Genomic DNA, 16,045 nt, shown 5'->3' with positions numbered 1-16,045 from the left:
GGCACTGGAGGCGCTGCCCACGCTGCTGGATGATGTCTCCCTGGCGGTCTTCCGATCCATCCCGGTGACCAAGAAGACGACGCTTCGTGATGCTTTCACAGAAATGGTGGAGTTTTACGACCCGCCGACGGCGGCTACCAGAAAATTTATGTCACGTCGTCGAGGATCAGAGGAATCGCCCTTGGCCTACCGGGGGGCGCTGTTAGCTCTGGCCATGGCCGCCTACCCCGACTCATCGGCTGATCTCCTGGATCCTCTCATCCTTTCCCGAATGCTTGAGCTATCCCAGGAACTGAACATCTTGTTGCCGGTATGCGGCCACGAACCGCTCACGTCGCGATGGGTGGCGCGCTGCTTGGACGCTAAGTTCAATCTGAAGCGCTGGGATCAGATGGCGGCATGGATGGGGAATCCCCAAATAGACGGTCCACCGTTGGGGTGGTCTCCACGGCGGGTCGTCCACTGCTCCGATGACTCCGGCGATGACGAGATGATGGCTGCTGTTCCTCGCTGGGTCCCGAGACGCCGGCTGCGCAACCAGCGTGATGATACGGGTCGACCACGTGCAGGGCCCGGGAAGAGCAACCGCCAGGCGACGACGGCCACGTGCTTCAAGTGTGGCCGACGGGGCCATTTCGCCCGGGATTGCCGCTGCCGACCTCTGCCTTCTCAGCTCCCGTCGGGTCGGCTTCCACCTCCTCTACCGGACGCGGATCCACGACACCCTCGGGTGAGTCGGCACAAATCGGACACCCGGCAGGTCTTGTCACATCACCCATCCACTCGCACACATGTTTGCGCTCCGGACGGAAATTGTTGTACACCTGTGTCGATGCCACACTCTACGACACAATGGAAAAAATTGGCCCGTAGGGTGGTAGCTGCCGCGTCGGGCTCATCGACGGTACGAGGTACCATCGATGGGATCGATGTCCATATTTTGGTGGACACAGGCGCGTCTGCCACCATCATTTCCAATGTCATTTTTCATCTCCTGTCTATTCCCACGTCACGGATCCGTACGGTTAATGACGCGTGTGTTGCGCGTAGACGCCTACTCCCCCCCTTACTTTGTTAATGCGTCTCAGATGCCCTAATAATTATCTAAATTGGATTCGGCTTGTCACCCTTTTCCCGGGGGGGGGGGGTGATGTAATATGAGGATATATCTGGCTCACTGACGTATCACAACTCGTCATGGTGATTGGCTCTGCCGGTCCTGGTTTACAGCCAATGGGGGGAAGCCTGGGGGCATGGCCCTGACGTGATGGAAAGGTGACAACTATAAGGATTGGTTCTGCTGGCTTTGGCCTCAGCCAATGGGGAGATGAGTCAGGGGCGTGGTCCCGGGAGCTGACGAGGGAGCCTGGAAGATTCGATGCAGGCTAACGAGGATTGGCGGAAACGTACCACGTGACCCGGGTATTAAATAGGGGTGGAGACGAACGACACGTGGTCAGAACGGGAACGAACAGAGGAAGGGGGCCACGCGGGAGCGGGGCTCCGAGTTGCCACGTGGCAGTGCGTCTCTCTCTGTCTATCTGTCCCTCTCATGCTGCCTGCCAGCAGCGTGAAGTAACTGTAACATAAGTTCAATAAAAGACGGATTCCAGCAGTCGTCTCAACGAGCTTTATTACAATAGTATAGCACGTTATGTAAGAGCAAATATAATGTGGCACACAAATTGAAAACAATCTTATTTAAAATGAAAAAAATATATATCGAGCTTTATTTATTTATTTTTGTCTTTCGTTTGTCAGGCATTCAAACCTGCTGCTGCTACTGTTTCAGACTATGACGTGACCAATGGCAGTGAGGAGGAGGAGAGTGGATCCGTGGAGTCCGAAGCCAAGTCAGATTCTGAGTCCGAGGATGAAGAGACCTCCGACTCGTCCGGTAGCTATGACACTGATATAGCCGCACTCAGGGAGCAGCAGTGCTGCTCACAGAGCTCGTGCATCGCTTGCTTTAGTGCACCGCATCACAGAGATGTTACTGGGTTCAAGAGTCGTGCTTTCACAAGAGGTGAAATCAGGTCCCCAAGTGTAGAGAGCTCATTGTCTGAACCCCCCAAACCAATGACTGCCCCTGACCTTCCCTCCCTCCCCACCCTCCCTCCTTCTTTATGAGTGTAGAGGTGTTACGGGAGGGCAAACACACCGGGGGTGGTTATGCCCTCACGCGGAAGGATGCTTACATCCACGTCCGCACCGTTTAGCCTGGGGGGCTAATACGGCGCTGGGATCCCCCACGGCCCCACCCCTCGGTGGGGGAGTTGCTATATAAGGCGGTGAGCCGGAGGGCTCGGGGTTCAGTGTTTAGCTTAAACCAGCGAAGAAAGAAGACTGGCTAGATAGGCCCTGGGACTCCCCTGGATCGCCGTCCTTCTCAGGACCGACCAGGGCAAGCCAGTGGCGTGGCCCCGAGAGCCCAGAGCCGATGTTCTTATAAGAGCCGGTCTGGGGACTCAGGGTGCCGTAATCCCAGCTTGACCAGAGCTGGGTCAGCTAGCCTCCCCTAGCCCTGTAGTGGAGGACCTGGGAGTAGGCTAGCCGGGACAGAGATTGTGGGATCTCCCTGTTAGGCGGGTGAAGGGGCCGATACCCCTTCGAGTGTTGTATATCTCGGCCTGTAATAAACAACTGTAGTTCAATAAATAAGTGTGCCTCCGACTACGTCGTCCAAGTCTCCTTGAACCTACTACATGAGTAATGTAATGGATTGGCGTGATTTAATTCAGGAGTCAATTCTTATTTTTGTCTCATTTGTATTGTTGCTCATTGTTTCCCCATCTTGTTGCACCGTTATGTTTGTAACCATTACCGTAAGTGTAACATATCATTTGAACTTGATTTGCATAAATCGTCACCTATGTATTCTCAAAAGGACACCTCAATGAATGTATAATAAGCATAAAGAGTATTTTTAAATGCATGGATTAATGCATGATTGCATGCCTGCTGCTCAGACCATGGTTCGTGATGATCGATGATGATGACATTGTAACCGAATGAAACTTAAATCCAGGAGATGAAGAGGATTGTCAGAAGTTCGCCCTTGCACCTTCGACCTACGAGGTGGAGGAGAAGACTGACGAGGTGGAGGGGAACATTGACGAGGCGGAGGAGAAGAAAGACGAGGTGCTGGAGGAGGTCGCCTCGGGCATAGTGGCCGACGCGGATGGAGCAGCCGCGTCCGAGGGTGAGGGGACAGCCGAGACGACAAACGCCGACGGAGACGTGGGGGAGGGGGAGGAGGCCAACGGTGGAGGATCCGTGCAGAGCCATCGTGGAGGACATCCGGTGAGGAGCTGCCTCCACGCCAGCGCGCATCGCAACCGAGCAAGCCGTACGCTCGGCAGCAGGATCGGCCAAACAATTAGGTGCAGGACTCTCCTTGTGAAAAAGGTTTCTTGAGACTCACAATGATTGAGTCCACATTATGATGATGATATGTGTCATGTGTACTGTGGCTTAATTAACATAGCTGGACAGTGCATTGTGCCTTTGCAGAGGATCAAGTACGTATGTAGAACTTCTTTCGCACCGTACGTGGACAACCGTGCTAATCGGAGGTGCGGGGGAAGGACAACAAACTAAACACAAAAAGCAGTTCATGAGTAATGTCAATAAACAGAAAAAAATATATTTATTGCTACATCTGAATGGGCTCCATTTCTTAAGTATATGGCTTTGGCCTATCACATTTCAGCCTAAAATCCACACAAAAACGATCTCTGCTAATGGTCAGATGTATTGGAGACATTCAGATGTAATATCTGAATCTCTGCAATAGTGTTCGGATGATCCAAAAGCACCTCAGAAAATAATCTGGCAAATGTGATGTCCCTTCTGTGCTTCTCCCAATAGTGGGGTCACATGACCTTGGGTGACGTCACTTGTTAGCAGACACGGTAAATGGTCACACAGTCCAAATAATCCGAAATTGTTCTGTAATTGTCTTAAAAAATCCTAAAATATTGTAAGCCATGCAGTTTCGGATGTTTTTAATTAATTTGATTAATAGGGGAACGCATCCCTGGCCATTTACCTTGGCTAGGGATGCCTGTCATTACAGGCAGAGTGCAGGAGGCGCGAGTTTGGGATCGGCATTAAGTTGAGCAAGGACGCAGCGCAGCTCATGGAGGTGCAGCAGAGCATCTGTCCTCGGAGCTCTCCAGCAAAGACACGCACTTCGTCCAGGAGCTCGTAAAGGCGAGACGCTCTGCCTGCGCTCTTGAAAATCCGCGAACCCACACACGTACACACACCAACAACAACGAACGTCATTCGCCACTAAGTGGCGGTGACGTCACCTCGGCGCTTGTGCCAGGCTATGTGCATGGTAAGCTCACGTGAAGTGTCGAACGCCCGCTGGCAGGAGGTCACGGGACAGACCCAGGTGCCATGGGTCGACTGACAGATTGCTGGACGATGTACCACCTGGGCATCTGGGCTACATGACCCAGCCAACGCAGCCTTGCCTGCCGGAGGAGGTCACTGATGGGAGCAATCTCTTGACCGCACCCGTCATCGATCAGCCGTCCATTGTTTCTGTATCAGATGGAAATTCCTCTGGTCCAGCCATCGAAGGTTTCATGAACTACGTGGTCGAAATAGATGTTAAATAATTTGGGAGCCAGAGGACATCACTGTCGCACCCCAAGGCGAACAGGGAATGGCTCCGACTCCCAGCCACGTAGTTTTACCCGGGTCTGCCCACCATCATGAAGGTCCTTAATTATTGTGAGCAGAGTCAGAGCCCAGGCCTACTGATGGTATCATAGGCCTTGACCAGGTCAATAAAGCAGAGATGTAGGTCCTGTTGGAATTTCCTACACTTCTGCTGTAGGAGACGGACAGAAAATATGGCATTTATTCAACATCACCTGGTAAGGCAATGTTGAATAATCCTTATTATCCGTACATATGTAGGGGTGTTAGAGAGAGAGCCCGTTATGCATGGCAGCTTATGGCAAACAAACACAGTGGGCGGGGCTACGTGAGTGCACGGGGAGGTGCTCTCTACGACGTCCGCGCCAGGTACCCCGGGGGGGCTGATTCGGAGTTATGATCCCCCGGGGCCCCACCCCTCAGCGGGGGGTTGGGTATAAAAGGGGACGTAGCGGAGGGCTCGGGGTTCTTGTTAAGCTAACCAGTGAAGACTGAAGATGTCTTAGCTAGAGCCCTGGACTCCCCTGGTTCGCCGTCCTTATCAGGGCCAAACAGGACCGAGCCAGCGGCGTGGTCCCGAGATCCAGAGCCGGTGCTCTTGTCAGCGCTGGTCTGGGACTCAGGGTACCGGGCCCGACTTACCAGTGTCGGGCCAGATAGCCTCCCCTAGCCCATTAGAGGAGGACTAGGAGGCAGGCTAGGAAGTAGCTAGCGCATGTATCCCCAGCTAGCCGGGTGAGGGGGCCGACACCCCCTCTAGTGTTGTATGCCACAACTGTGCTGTGTGAATAAACCCGTGTGCCTCCAACTCCGGCGTCCAAGAGTCGTGAACTCTATTACACATATGTAATAAGGGACTCGATCCTGGTTCTGTCTCGGTCGTCCTTTATTCGGGTTCTTACACTTTTCCCGCACGGCCCTCGCTCAGAGCTCTCCCCTTGGCAGCTCCGTAGCTGCCCTCGCTCCCGTAGCCTCCACACCTCTGCAGCTCCGCTGCAGACCCCCTGTGCAGTCCTCCGGCTGCCCTCACTGCAGCTCCATCGCTGCCCTCACTGCAGCTCCACCGCTGCCCGTCGTTCCTCCGTGCTTGGTCACCGCTGGCCGACGGTGCCAAGTCTTACCCTCCATGTATGTGGCGATCTCGCCACTCCTCGACCTCCGCCCTGCGTGGCCACACTCTAACTCTGTCTCCCACACTCCTCTCTTCCGGTATCTCTCCCTTAAGACCTCACCCCTCTCTCCCACGTGACCTAACTCCTCCCCCCATGACGTCACATCCGCGAAGCCGTTTACGCCCGCATTACACCACCCTCCCCCGTAGAGAAAATCCAGCCGACCTCGGCTGAACAATAACGAGACAAGTAATGCGAGCGAACACAACCATCACACATTCAAGGACAACGAAGCATACAATAAATATAACAACAAGAACAACACAACAGTAAAATGTAACGAAATGTAAGGGACTTTGAGCGTGTTCGGGTCGCCGGTCCGTCCCGGACGGGCGGCGGCCCTCCTGCAGACCGGGAACGTGACGGGGTTTTAGGAGCGACAGGATGAAGTCCTCCTGTCGCTATTGGAGGCCCGTCAACGTCCCGGTCCCGTGTCCCTGAAGGCCCAGCGTCGGGGGTGCGTCGCGATCGTGTCTGCGACGGGGTCGGAGGGGCGGCGGGGCTCGGAGTCCCCGCAGCCGTGGCAGGCACACCCCGAGCAGAGTCTCCTGTCTCCGGCAATGTCACGGCCGGCTTGTCTGTAAAAGGCACGACAGGCGCTCTTGCAAGGTCAACAGGCACAGGCAAGGATGAGTCGGCAGCCACAGACCCCGGCAAGGCAACATCGGGAGATGACGCATCGTCTCGAGGGGCCACGTATGGTTTCAAGCGTGACATGTGAACGAACCAACGCCGAGATCCAAACCGAACACGCGCAGACTGTGGGTTGGGAACCTCGATGAGGCGGACCGGCCCTTGCCATGGTTTGTGTAATTTAGGCGAGGTACCTGGCCGCACCTGTGGGCAATGGAGCCAGGCCATGTCCCCCACCTTCCAGGGGCACTCCCCCTTCGAGCGTCGAGCACACCGCTCGTTCCGGGCCTGGGCTTTGGCAGTAGCCATGCGGGCCCCCTCCCGTGCCTCAGTAACCCGGCGAACAGTATCCCGAATGTAATCAGGAAGAGGCTTAGCAGGTCCCCTCACTCCAGTTCCCAACTGCACATCCATTGGCGGCACGTTCTCGCGACCATACATAAGGAAAAACGGCGAATATCCTGTAGCCGCATGCGGCGTAATTCGGTATGCCGAAAGTACCCCAGGGATATGCAAATCCCAATCCGATTGTTTTTCACTCACGGTGTGACACAACATGGCGAACAATGTCCGATTTAGCCGTTCGACCATACCATCCGTTTGCGGATGGTAGGGAGATGTCCGTATCTTTTTAGTTCCAAGAGCCGCGCACACCTCCCCCAACAATTTAGAAGAAAAATTACGGCCTTGGTCTGTGAGGAGCCTCTCCGGCGCCCCCTTGTCCATAACGTACCCGAATAGAAAGGCGTCTGTGATAGAAGCCGCTGACTGGTCAGGCAAAGGCCAGGCCATCGGCCAGCAGGAGAGGTACTCTACCCCAACTAACAAGTATTTATTTCCCTTAGCGGATGGCGGGAAGGGTCCCAAAATGTCCAACACCACCAATTCGTTAACTCTAGACACCTGAATAGATTGTATGGGCGGCACATATGGTTGTTTAGGTGGTTTCCGCCGGGCACAATCGGGACACGCGCGAACGTGACCGACGACATCCGTTGTCATGCCGTGCCAAAAATAGTCACGCTGCAGCGTCAATAGGGTCTTCTGCACCTCCAGATGTAAAAGCGTGTCCCCATGCAGAGTCCTAATCAACTCGTACCGCAAGGATGCCGGTACAACCAGACGCCAGCGTTCCTGTAACCCTTCCCTCCACATTAGCAGACCATCGCGGAGAGCGGTTTCCGGCATACCACCCGTACCCAGTCCCCCACTCTTCTTCGCAGTCCGATTCCGTAACGAGACCAATGAACCATCCAACATTTGTTCCCGAATCCACACAGCCCTTGGAAGATTCAGAATCCCATCAGCCGGTCCCGGCTCCTTTGGAGCTTCAGGCACGTCGACCGCCAACGCAACAGGCTGAGGGGGTTGCTGAATCGGCGCACATCTATGCGTCCCCGACGCGCACGCGCAAGGGGATGGCTGCGGCAACCTAGAAAGCGCGTCCGCATTCGCGTGACGCACCCCCTTCCGATTGTGAATTTGGAAGGAAAATTCCTGCAGCGTGTCCAGCCACCGCGCCAACTGGCCGGATGGTTGGTCCATCTTAAGAGCATACTGCAAGGCCGCATGATCCGTGCGAACAATAAACGAACGACCGTAGAGATACGGTCGAAATTGGCGGAGAAAGAAAACAATAGCCAAAAGTTCCCTGCGTGTGACGCAGTAGCGAGTTTCTGCGGGAGACAAAACCCGGCTACCATACGCTACCACGCGTTCCACACCACCTTTTGATTGAGACAACACGGCCCCAATGCCCGTGTCACTCGCATCCGTATCCAGAATGAAGGGGTGATCGAAATCAGGATAATCTAACGTCGGTGCCGTAGCCAGTCGATCGCGTAGGCTCTGAAACGCCGCCTCTTCCGGCGGTCCCCAAGCAAATTTCCTTCCTTTACCCGTAAGGAGGTGCAAGGGCCTCGCGATCGTCGCGAAATCCGGAACAAACCTCCGATAGTATGAGGCAAAGCCCAAAAAGCGACGTACATCCCCCACCGTGGCCGGGGTCGGCCAGTCACGGACGCATGCTGTCTTGTCCGGATCCGTGGCCACCCCATCAGCACTTACGATATGCCCCACATAGCGCACGGACCGTTGCAGTAGGTGACATTTCTTAGGCTTAAATTTCAAATTTGCGGAACGCATCCTGGCGAACACCGCCTCCAACCGCAGTAAATGCTCATCAAATGTGCGGCTGAAGACGATAATATCATCTAAATATATCAGACACGTCTCCCACTGCAACCCCGTTAACACCAACTCCATCAACCTTTGAAATGTGGCAGGGGCAGCATTCAGCCCCATCGGAAGGCAGTTAAATTGGAATAACCCCTGCGGCGTACGGAGAGCAGTCTTCTCCCGCGAGGGTTCGTCAAGGGGAAGCTGCCAGAATCCCGAAGAGAGATCTAGCGTTGAAAAGAACTTCGCCCCCGACAAGGCATCGAGGGAGTCGTCCATACACGGCAGGGGGTACGCATCTGCCACAGACACTTTATTCAACTTACGAAAGTCGACACAAAAGCGCAATTTGCCATCCTTCTTTTTAACCAAAACAACAGGCGCGCCCCATGGGCTGTTAGATGGAGATATTATTTCCGCAGCCAACATGTCATCCACTGCCCCTCGAACCTGATCTCGCTCCGCCGGACTCATCCGATGCGAGTTCAACCGAATAGGGGCAGCGTTTTCTGTGTCAATGTGATGGTAAAGCAACGAGGTGCGTCCCAAGTCCAAACCGTCGGAGCTAAACACATCAGAATAACTCAATAATAATTTACGAAGCGCACAACGTTGTTCACTGGAAAGGGAAGAATTTTCCCCACACAATTCGGCGATCCAGCGATTATCAGCGGCACCAGGACCTGAAACACCACCAACCACGATCTGGCTGCCCAGATGATCTTGTGCCGTAAACGCCGTAGTGGCATGCGCCACAACCGTACCAGCCGGCACACACACATTCTCACAACTTGCATTAAGCACCTGCAGAAACGGCTGCTGGTCATGCCGGACAATAGTTTGCGCCCCAACGAGCGCCGCTCCGCCCGTTATAGTGGCGGACGGCGACAACAAAATCCCAATTGCACCCTGACGACCAGGTACAGGCTTCCGATATCGCAAGGGGTTAAGCATCTGTGAGCCAGGTGGAATATCAACAGATACCTCGGACAGCGCCTGCACCTGAGCGACCGGAGCAGGTCGACCCCAGGGCGACGGTAGAAACGTAATTTTCCGGCCACCCGGTAATTCAATGCAGTTTTGATTAATTCGAATTAGAATGGGCATCTTGGCCAGGAAGTCAGTTCCCAATAAGCAAGGAACCGCGAGGGACCTCGAAATTAACACAATTCCCGAGGCCGACACTCCCCCGATAGATATTGTAGCATCCACCTGGCCCACAATGCCCATGCTACCCCCGTTGGCAGCGACGCAAGAATCGTAAACCGGACGCACGGCCTCAGGTGGGATGTTCAACAGATGGAAAATGACATCCGATATAATGGTCGCGGACGCCCCGGAATCCACTAACACTCGTACGTCCACCCCTTGTATAGAACCAGGTACGGTGGACGAGCCAGTAGCGGCCGCGACGACCCGCCGTGCCAATTTACGCCACTGCGTTACCGAGCGACGTGGCCCAGTCGATGGCTTCCCCCCGTTATTAACAACACCCGGATCGCACGACAACGGTGATGAGTGAGGTGTCAAGCCTTGCCGGGTGTCTGGTGCGCACCGACTTGCCTGTCCTGGAGGATCCTTCCGTGGCGCGTCCGCTGACGAGGCCTCCTGCTGGGGCGGACCCGGGACGCGGGCCCAGCAGTCCCTGGCGTAATGGCCTTTACGGCCGCAGCGGAAGCAGTCGATGTTGTTACGCCGCGCCGCAGGCACCCCGTCCCGACGCTCCCGTGGCGGTGGCGCAGATCGCGGCCCCGGCGTACTGCGGGCCGACCACTGAGCAGAGGCGGCTGTCAGCTCCTGCGGGCCCCCCCCCCCGTCAGGAAAGTACACCGCCTTCTTGGGATCCCAACCCGCGGCACCTCCCTCGACGATGGGCCCCCCCGTCCACGCCGTGACTTGCTTCCAACGGCGCAGGTTGAACTGGGCATCAAGACATTTAGCGGCCGCCCGGGACATAAGCTTTTCGTGGCCACACACCGGCATAGGAATCCCCAAATCCCGGGACAGCTCGAGCATCTTACCCAAGATGAGAGGTTCGAGCAGGTCAGGCTCCGTCTCCGGGTATGCAGCCATGGCCAACTCCAATACCGCACCCCTGTATGCCACCGGCGACTCCTCGGGTGCTCGCTGACGTTGAACAAACCGGCGATGAGCGTCATCCGGTGGCTCATATGCATCTGCCATCTCGTCGAAAACTCCTCTCAATGTTTTCTTCTTCTCCGCCTTGATGGAGCGAAAGAATCTCACCGACTCGTCATCGAGAAGAGTCGGTAAAACCTCCAACGCCTCAGCGTCCGTCCACCTCGCTGAGCGTACCGCCACCAGAAATCTGCAGGCGAAAGCACTCCAATCGCCCCCGATGGAGAATTCTTTGACGGTCGTGAGATGACGACTGCGACTCCTTGTTGCACCGTCCTCCTCCGATGACTCACCAGGCGGCATATTCAAAATGGCGTCGCATCGCCGCGTGTTCAAGATGGCGGCCTCTCGCCGCAGAGAGCGCAAGATAGCGGCTTCCCGCCGTTCTTCTCCTGCCACGCCCAAGATGGCGTCTTCTTGCCGCGTGGTCAATGGCGCCGACAGCGGAGGCAAGGCAGCGACCTGCGGACCTCCATCGGCTCCCCCCAACGCCGTCCTCGGCGTGACGAGCTCGCACAATTGCGCGAGCACGATTTTCAGCGTCTCCAGCTGCGCCGCCATCTGCCTCCATCGCCAATCCGCGTCCACAGGTGCAGACGGGTCCACCGACGCGGCGACCACTTCGACTCCCGGACCCGCACTTGTTCCCGCACGCATCTCCTCCTCCATCGCAGGTAGGTCGACCGCCCGAGGAAGGTCGTCGTCGTCGGATGTTGTAGCAGACGATGGCGCAGGAATATTCTTTCTTCTGAGCTGTTTTGACATGCCGTTTCACTTCTGACACCAGTGTAATAAGGGACTCGATCCTGGTTCTGTCTCCGTCGTCCTTTATTCGGGTTCTTACACTTTTCCCGCATGGCCCTCGCTCAGAGCTCTCCCCTTGGCAGCTCCGTAGCTGCCCTCGCTCCCGTAGCCTCCACACCTCTGCAGCTCCGCTGCAGACCCCCTGTGCAGTCCTCCGGCTGCCCTCACTGCAGCTCCATCGCTGCCCTCACTGCAGCTCCACCGCTGCCCGTCGTTCCTCCGTGCTTGGTCACCGCTGGCCGACGGTGCCAAGTCTTACCCTCCGTGTATGTGGCGATCTCGCCACTCCTCGACCTCCGCCCTGCGTGGCCTCACTCTAACTCTGTCTCCCACACTCCTCCTCTCTTCCGGTATCTCTCCCTTAAGACCTCACCCCTCTCTCCCACGTGACCTAACTCCTCCCCCCATGACGTCACATCCGCGAAGCCGTTTACGCCCGCATTACACATATGTAGTAATTACTCAGGAGGCTTGACGACGGGATCGGAGGCACACTTATTTATTAACACAACTTGTATACAGTTAGCGAGTATACACAGGACCTAAGGGGTAACGTCCCCTTACTCGGCTAACAGGGAGACACAACATCTAAGCCCCGCTAACCTAAGCCCAAGTCCTCCACTAGGGAGCTAGGGGAGGCTACCTGTCCCAGCCCTGGTCAAGCTGGGATCCGACCCCCTGAGTTCCCAGACCTGCTCGTCAGTCTGGGCTCTCGGGGCCACGCCACCGGCTTGCCCTGGTCGGCCCTGATAAGGACAGCGAGCCAGGGGAGCTCCGGGGCCTATTCTAGCTGGTCTTCCGTCTTCGCTGGTTAAAGCTGATACCTCGACCTCGAGCCCTCCGGCTCACCCCCTCTTATAGCCCGCGGCCCCCCCGGGAGGGGCCCGTGGGGGATGCAGGTGCGGACGTCGGTGTGGCCACCTCCTATGTGTACGGCCCTAACCACGCCCCTTGTGTTTGTTTGCCATCCGCTCCCATACACAATTACACCTCTACATCACCCCCCCCTGTACAGCTCGCAGCCGTCCCCGGCTGCAACAAAACCAGAATAAAGGTGCATGCCTCCCCAAAACCGTGTGTGCCTCGCGTAAATTTAACAAGAACGATAACAGTCATAACAACAACAACAACAACAGGAACAGGTAGAAGAAGAAAGAGAAAAAAAATATAACCCGGCGCACCCTCCCGAATAAATACCCCATTCCGCAAACCCAACATATATACACGCGCTCCGGATGCCCCTCCCCCACTGTCCGCAAGGGCCCCCCAACGGCCGACCTCACAATAGTCTGCGCGTTTTGGCGCGCGTTCTCGCGGCGGGCCCGTCACAAGGGCTCGACCCGGCACGCTCAGTGGTGGTTGGTGACGGTCCGGGTGCAAGAGAGTCTGGCGTCGCTGCCGAGTGACCCCCGACCCCTCCGGGAGGGGTTGGCGGGCGTGGACCCGTCACTCCTGTTGCCTCTGGAGATGGAACAGTTGATGTCATGTTAGGCGAGAGCAGCGACGTCGGGGAGTCGGCGGACCCCTCACACGTTTGGCCATGCGTGTGTGTGTGTGAACCACGGGCCGGCGCAATGAACGGTTTCAACCTTGAGGGGTGCACGTACCACCGACGCCTCCCCCATTTGACGCGAACACATTGCGGCCGTAAGACCTGTACGACCTCCACTGGCCCCCGCCACGGCCGTACCAACTTTGACGAGGTTGCCAGTGGCACCTGGGGACAGTGCAACCATGCCCTGTCCCCTGGTTTCCATTTGAACACATGTACCCGCCCCAGCCGAAGCCTCTCGTTCGCCTTCTGGCGGAGTTCAGAATTTTGCACGGCCGCTTCCCGCGCCTCAGACAATTTGCTGATGTTAAATTTAACGTGTTCGGACAAGGTAGACTTCGCCTGAGGCGCCGCGAGCTTCAGCTGGGTCATCACAGGGGGGTTAGCCTCGCGGCCATACATTAAAAAGAAAGGGGAAAATCCGGTGGCCGCATGGGGAGCCATCCTGTAGGCCTGCAACACACCGGCTATGCGAAGGTCCCAATCTGTCTGGGATTCGGACACCTGTTGGGACAGCATAGACGTGATGGTCCGATGTAGCCGTTCCACCATCCCGTCAGTTTGAGGGTGATACGGGGAGGTCCGAATTTTCTCCGTACCCAAGAGGTCGCACACCTCGCGGAGGAGTTTTCCCGAAAAATTCTTACCCTGGTCAGTAAGCAGCCGTTCCGGAGCACCTTTGTCGAGGACATAGCCCTGGACAAAGGCCTCCGCGATGGCTGCTGCCGACTGGTTGGCCAGGGGCCAGGCCATAGGCCATCTCGTGAAGTATTCGACCCCTGTCAATAAATACCTATTCCCCTTGGGTGTAGCGGGAAATGGCCCGAGTATGTCTAGCGCAACGAGCTCGTTAACCCGGGAAACCTTTATGGACTGCAGCGGAGGGTTGGACCCCCTAGCTGGTGGCTTTCGCTGCGCGCATTGCGTGCACGACCCCAGGAGATCCCCCACGTCCTTTGCCATGCCCGGCCAGAAGAAATCGAGCTGGAGCGTGGCAAAGGTCTTGTGAACCCCCAAGTGCAGAAGCCGCTCATGAACAGCCCATACCACCTTACCCCTCAATGCTGCAGGCACCACGAGCTGCTGGCGGCGGGTTTTTCCGTCCCAGTGCATCAAAAGACCCTGGAACAACCCCCACGAGTCAATGTTCGCCACCCCCTGCCCAACCCCCCCTGCGCGACGGCGCAGAGCGAGGAGGGAGGTGTCCTCCATTTGGAGGCGTCCCCATTCCGCGACCGACAACCCCAGCAACGAATCCCTCCCTTCTTGCTCGATAGGACCCGAAGCCAAAGGCGCATCGGCGGCGGCCACGAGGACCGAATCGGTGGTGACGTTCGGGGGCCTACAACGCCCCGAACCCAGGAGGCAAGCGCACTCCGAAGTGGGTGGCAACCGTGACAGGGCGTCAGCGTTCGTGTGGCGGACGCCCTTACAATATGTGGTGACAAAGTCGTAGTCCTGGAGAATCTCCAACCATCGAGACAACTGGCCCGATGGTTGTTGAACCCGCAGAGCGTACTGTAGGGCCGCATGATCTGTACGGACGGTGAAACGCCGACCGTACAGATATGGGCGGTACTGCTGAATGAAATAAACAATTGCCAATAATTCCCGACGGGTAACGCAGTACCGTTGTTCCGCTGGAGACAGTACCCGACTACCGTAAGCCACCACATGCTCTACGCCCCCAATGAGTTGGGACAGCACGCCCCCGATGCCCGTGTTACTTGCATCTGTATCGAGCAAGAAGGGTTGTGAGAAGTCGGGGTAATTCAACGGCGGAGCCCCCACCAGGGCATTCCGGAGGGCGTGAAAAGCAGCCTCCTCCTCCAGCCCCCAATGAAACCTGACTCCCTTGGACGTCAAGGCATGCAATGGTTTCGCGATCGTAGCGAAGTCAGCCACAAACCGTCGATAGTACGACGCGAACCCAATGAAACTCCTGACCTCTCCCACCGAGGTGGGAGTCGGCCAGGAGCTGACGCATTCCGTTTTGGCGGGATCAGTGGATATCCCCGAGCGCCCAACAATGTGACCCAAATACCGCACCGATTCGCGGAGCAAATGGCACTTCTGCGGTTTAAATTTTAAATTGGCAGCCCGCATTTTGAGAAAAACAGCACACAGCCTCTGGAGGTGTTCCTCGAAGGATTTGCTAAAGACGATGACATCGTCCAAGTAAATTAAACACGAATCCCATTGTAAGCCTGCCAAGACCAGTTCCATTAACCGCTGAAAAGTTGCCGGCGCAGAATGTAAGCCCATCGGCAAGCGGTTAAATTGGAAGAGACCTTGCGGTGTCCGAAAAGCAGTTTTAGGTTTTGATTCGTCATCCAGAGGAAGCTGCCAGAATCCAGATAGTAAATCGAGGGTGGAAAAGAATCGCGCCCCCGCCAAGGCATCGAGCGACTCATCCATTCGAGGAAGCGGGTACGCATCTGCCACAGAAATTTTGTTCAATCGCCGAAAGTCGACACAAAACCGCAGTGAGCCGTCGTGTTTTTTCACCAAAACGATCGGTGCGCCCCACGGGCTGTTGGAAGGGGAAATGATATCGGCGGCTAGCATGTCATCAACAGCCGATTTGACATGATCCTTTTCGGCGGGACTGAGCCGAAAGGGATTTTGGCGGATTGGCGCGCTGTCACCCGTGTCAATATGGTGTCGCAGCAATTTAGTACAACCAATATCAAATTTGTGTTTACTAAAAACGTCGGCAAATTCTTTCAGGAGAACTCGCAGCTGCGCACGCTGCGTGTCGGACAGATCCACAGATCCCGCGCAAAGTGCATCCAGCCATCCGTCATCACAGTCCGAATGCGGTCGCGACGGAGGATCGGTGGTTACCTGACCCACGAGTGGTTCCTCATAGGGCGCCGGCGTTGCGTGTGCA

At 56.2% G+C, this 16,045-nt stretch overlaps 1 long non-coding RNA gene across 1 annotated transcript; it reads left to right on the top strand.

Moving 5' to 3' along the window:
• The first annotated feature begins 1,669 nt into the window (after positions 1-1,669).
• On the top strand, positions 1,670-4,602 carry LOC144931301 (uncharacterized). Its single transcript, XR_013636555.1, has 3 exons — positions 1,670-1,897; positions 3,029-3,303; positions 4,061-4,602. It is a non-coding gene; the product is annotated as an uncharacterized LOC144931301 (long non-coding RNA).
• Positions 4,603-16,045: the final 11,443 nt, after the last annotated feature.

This window comes from Lampetra fluviatilis, chromosome 4 (genome assembly GCF_964198595.1).
Source record: "Lampetra fluviatilis chromosome 4, kcLamFluv1.1, whole genome shotgun sequence".
In the NCBI taxonomy this organism is placed as follows: domain Eukaryota; kingdom Metazoa; phylum Chordata; class Hyperoartia; order Petromyzontiformes; family Petromyzontidae; genus Lampetra; species Lampetra fluviatilis.
This window is presented reverse-complemented; position numbering and strand designations above follow the sequence as displayed.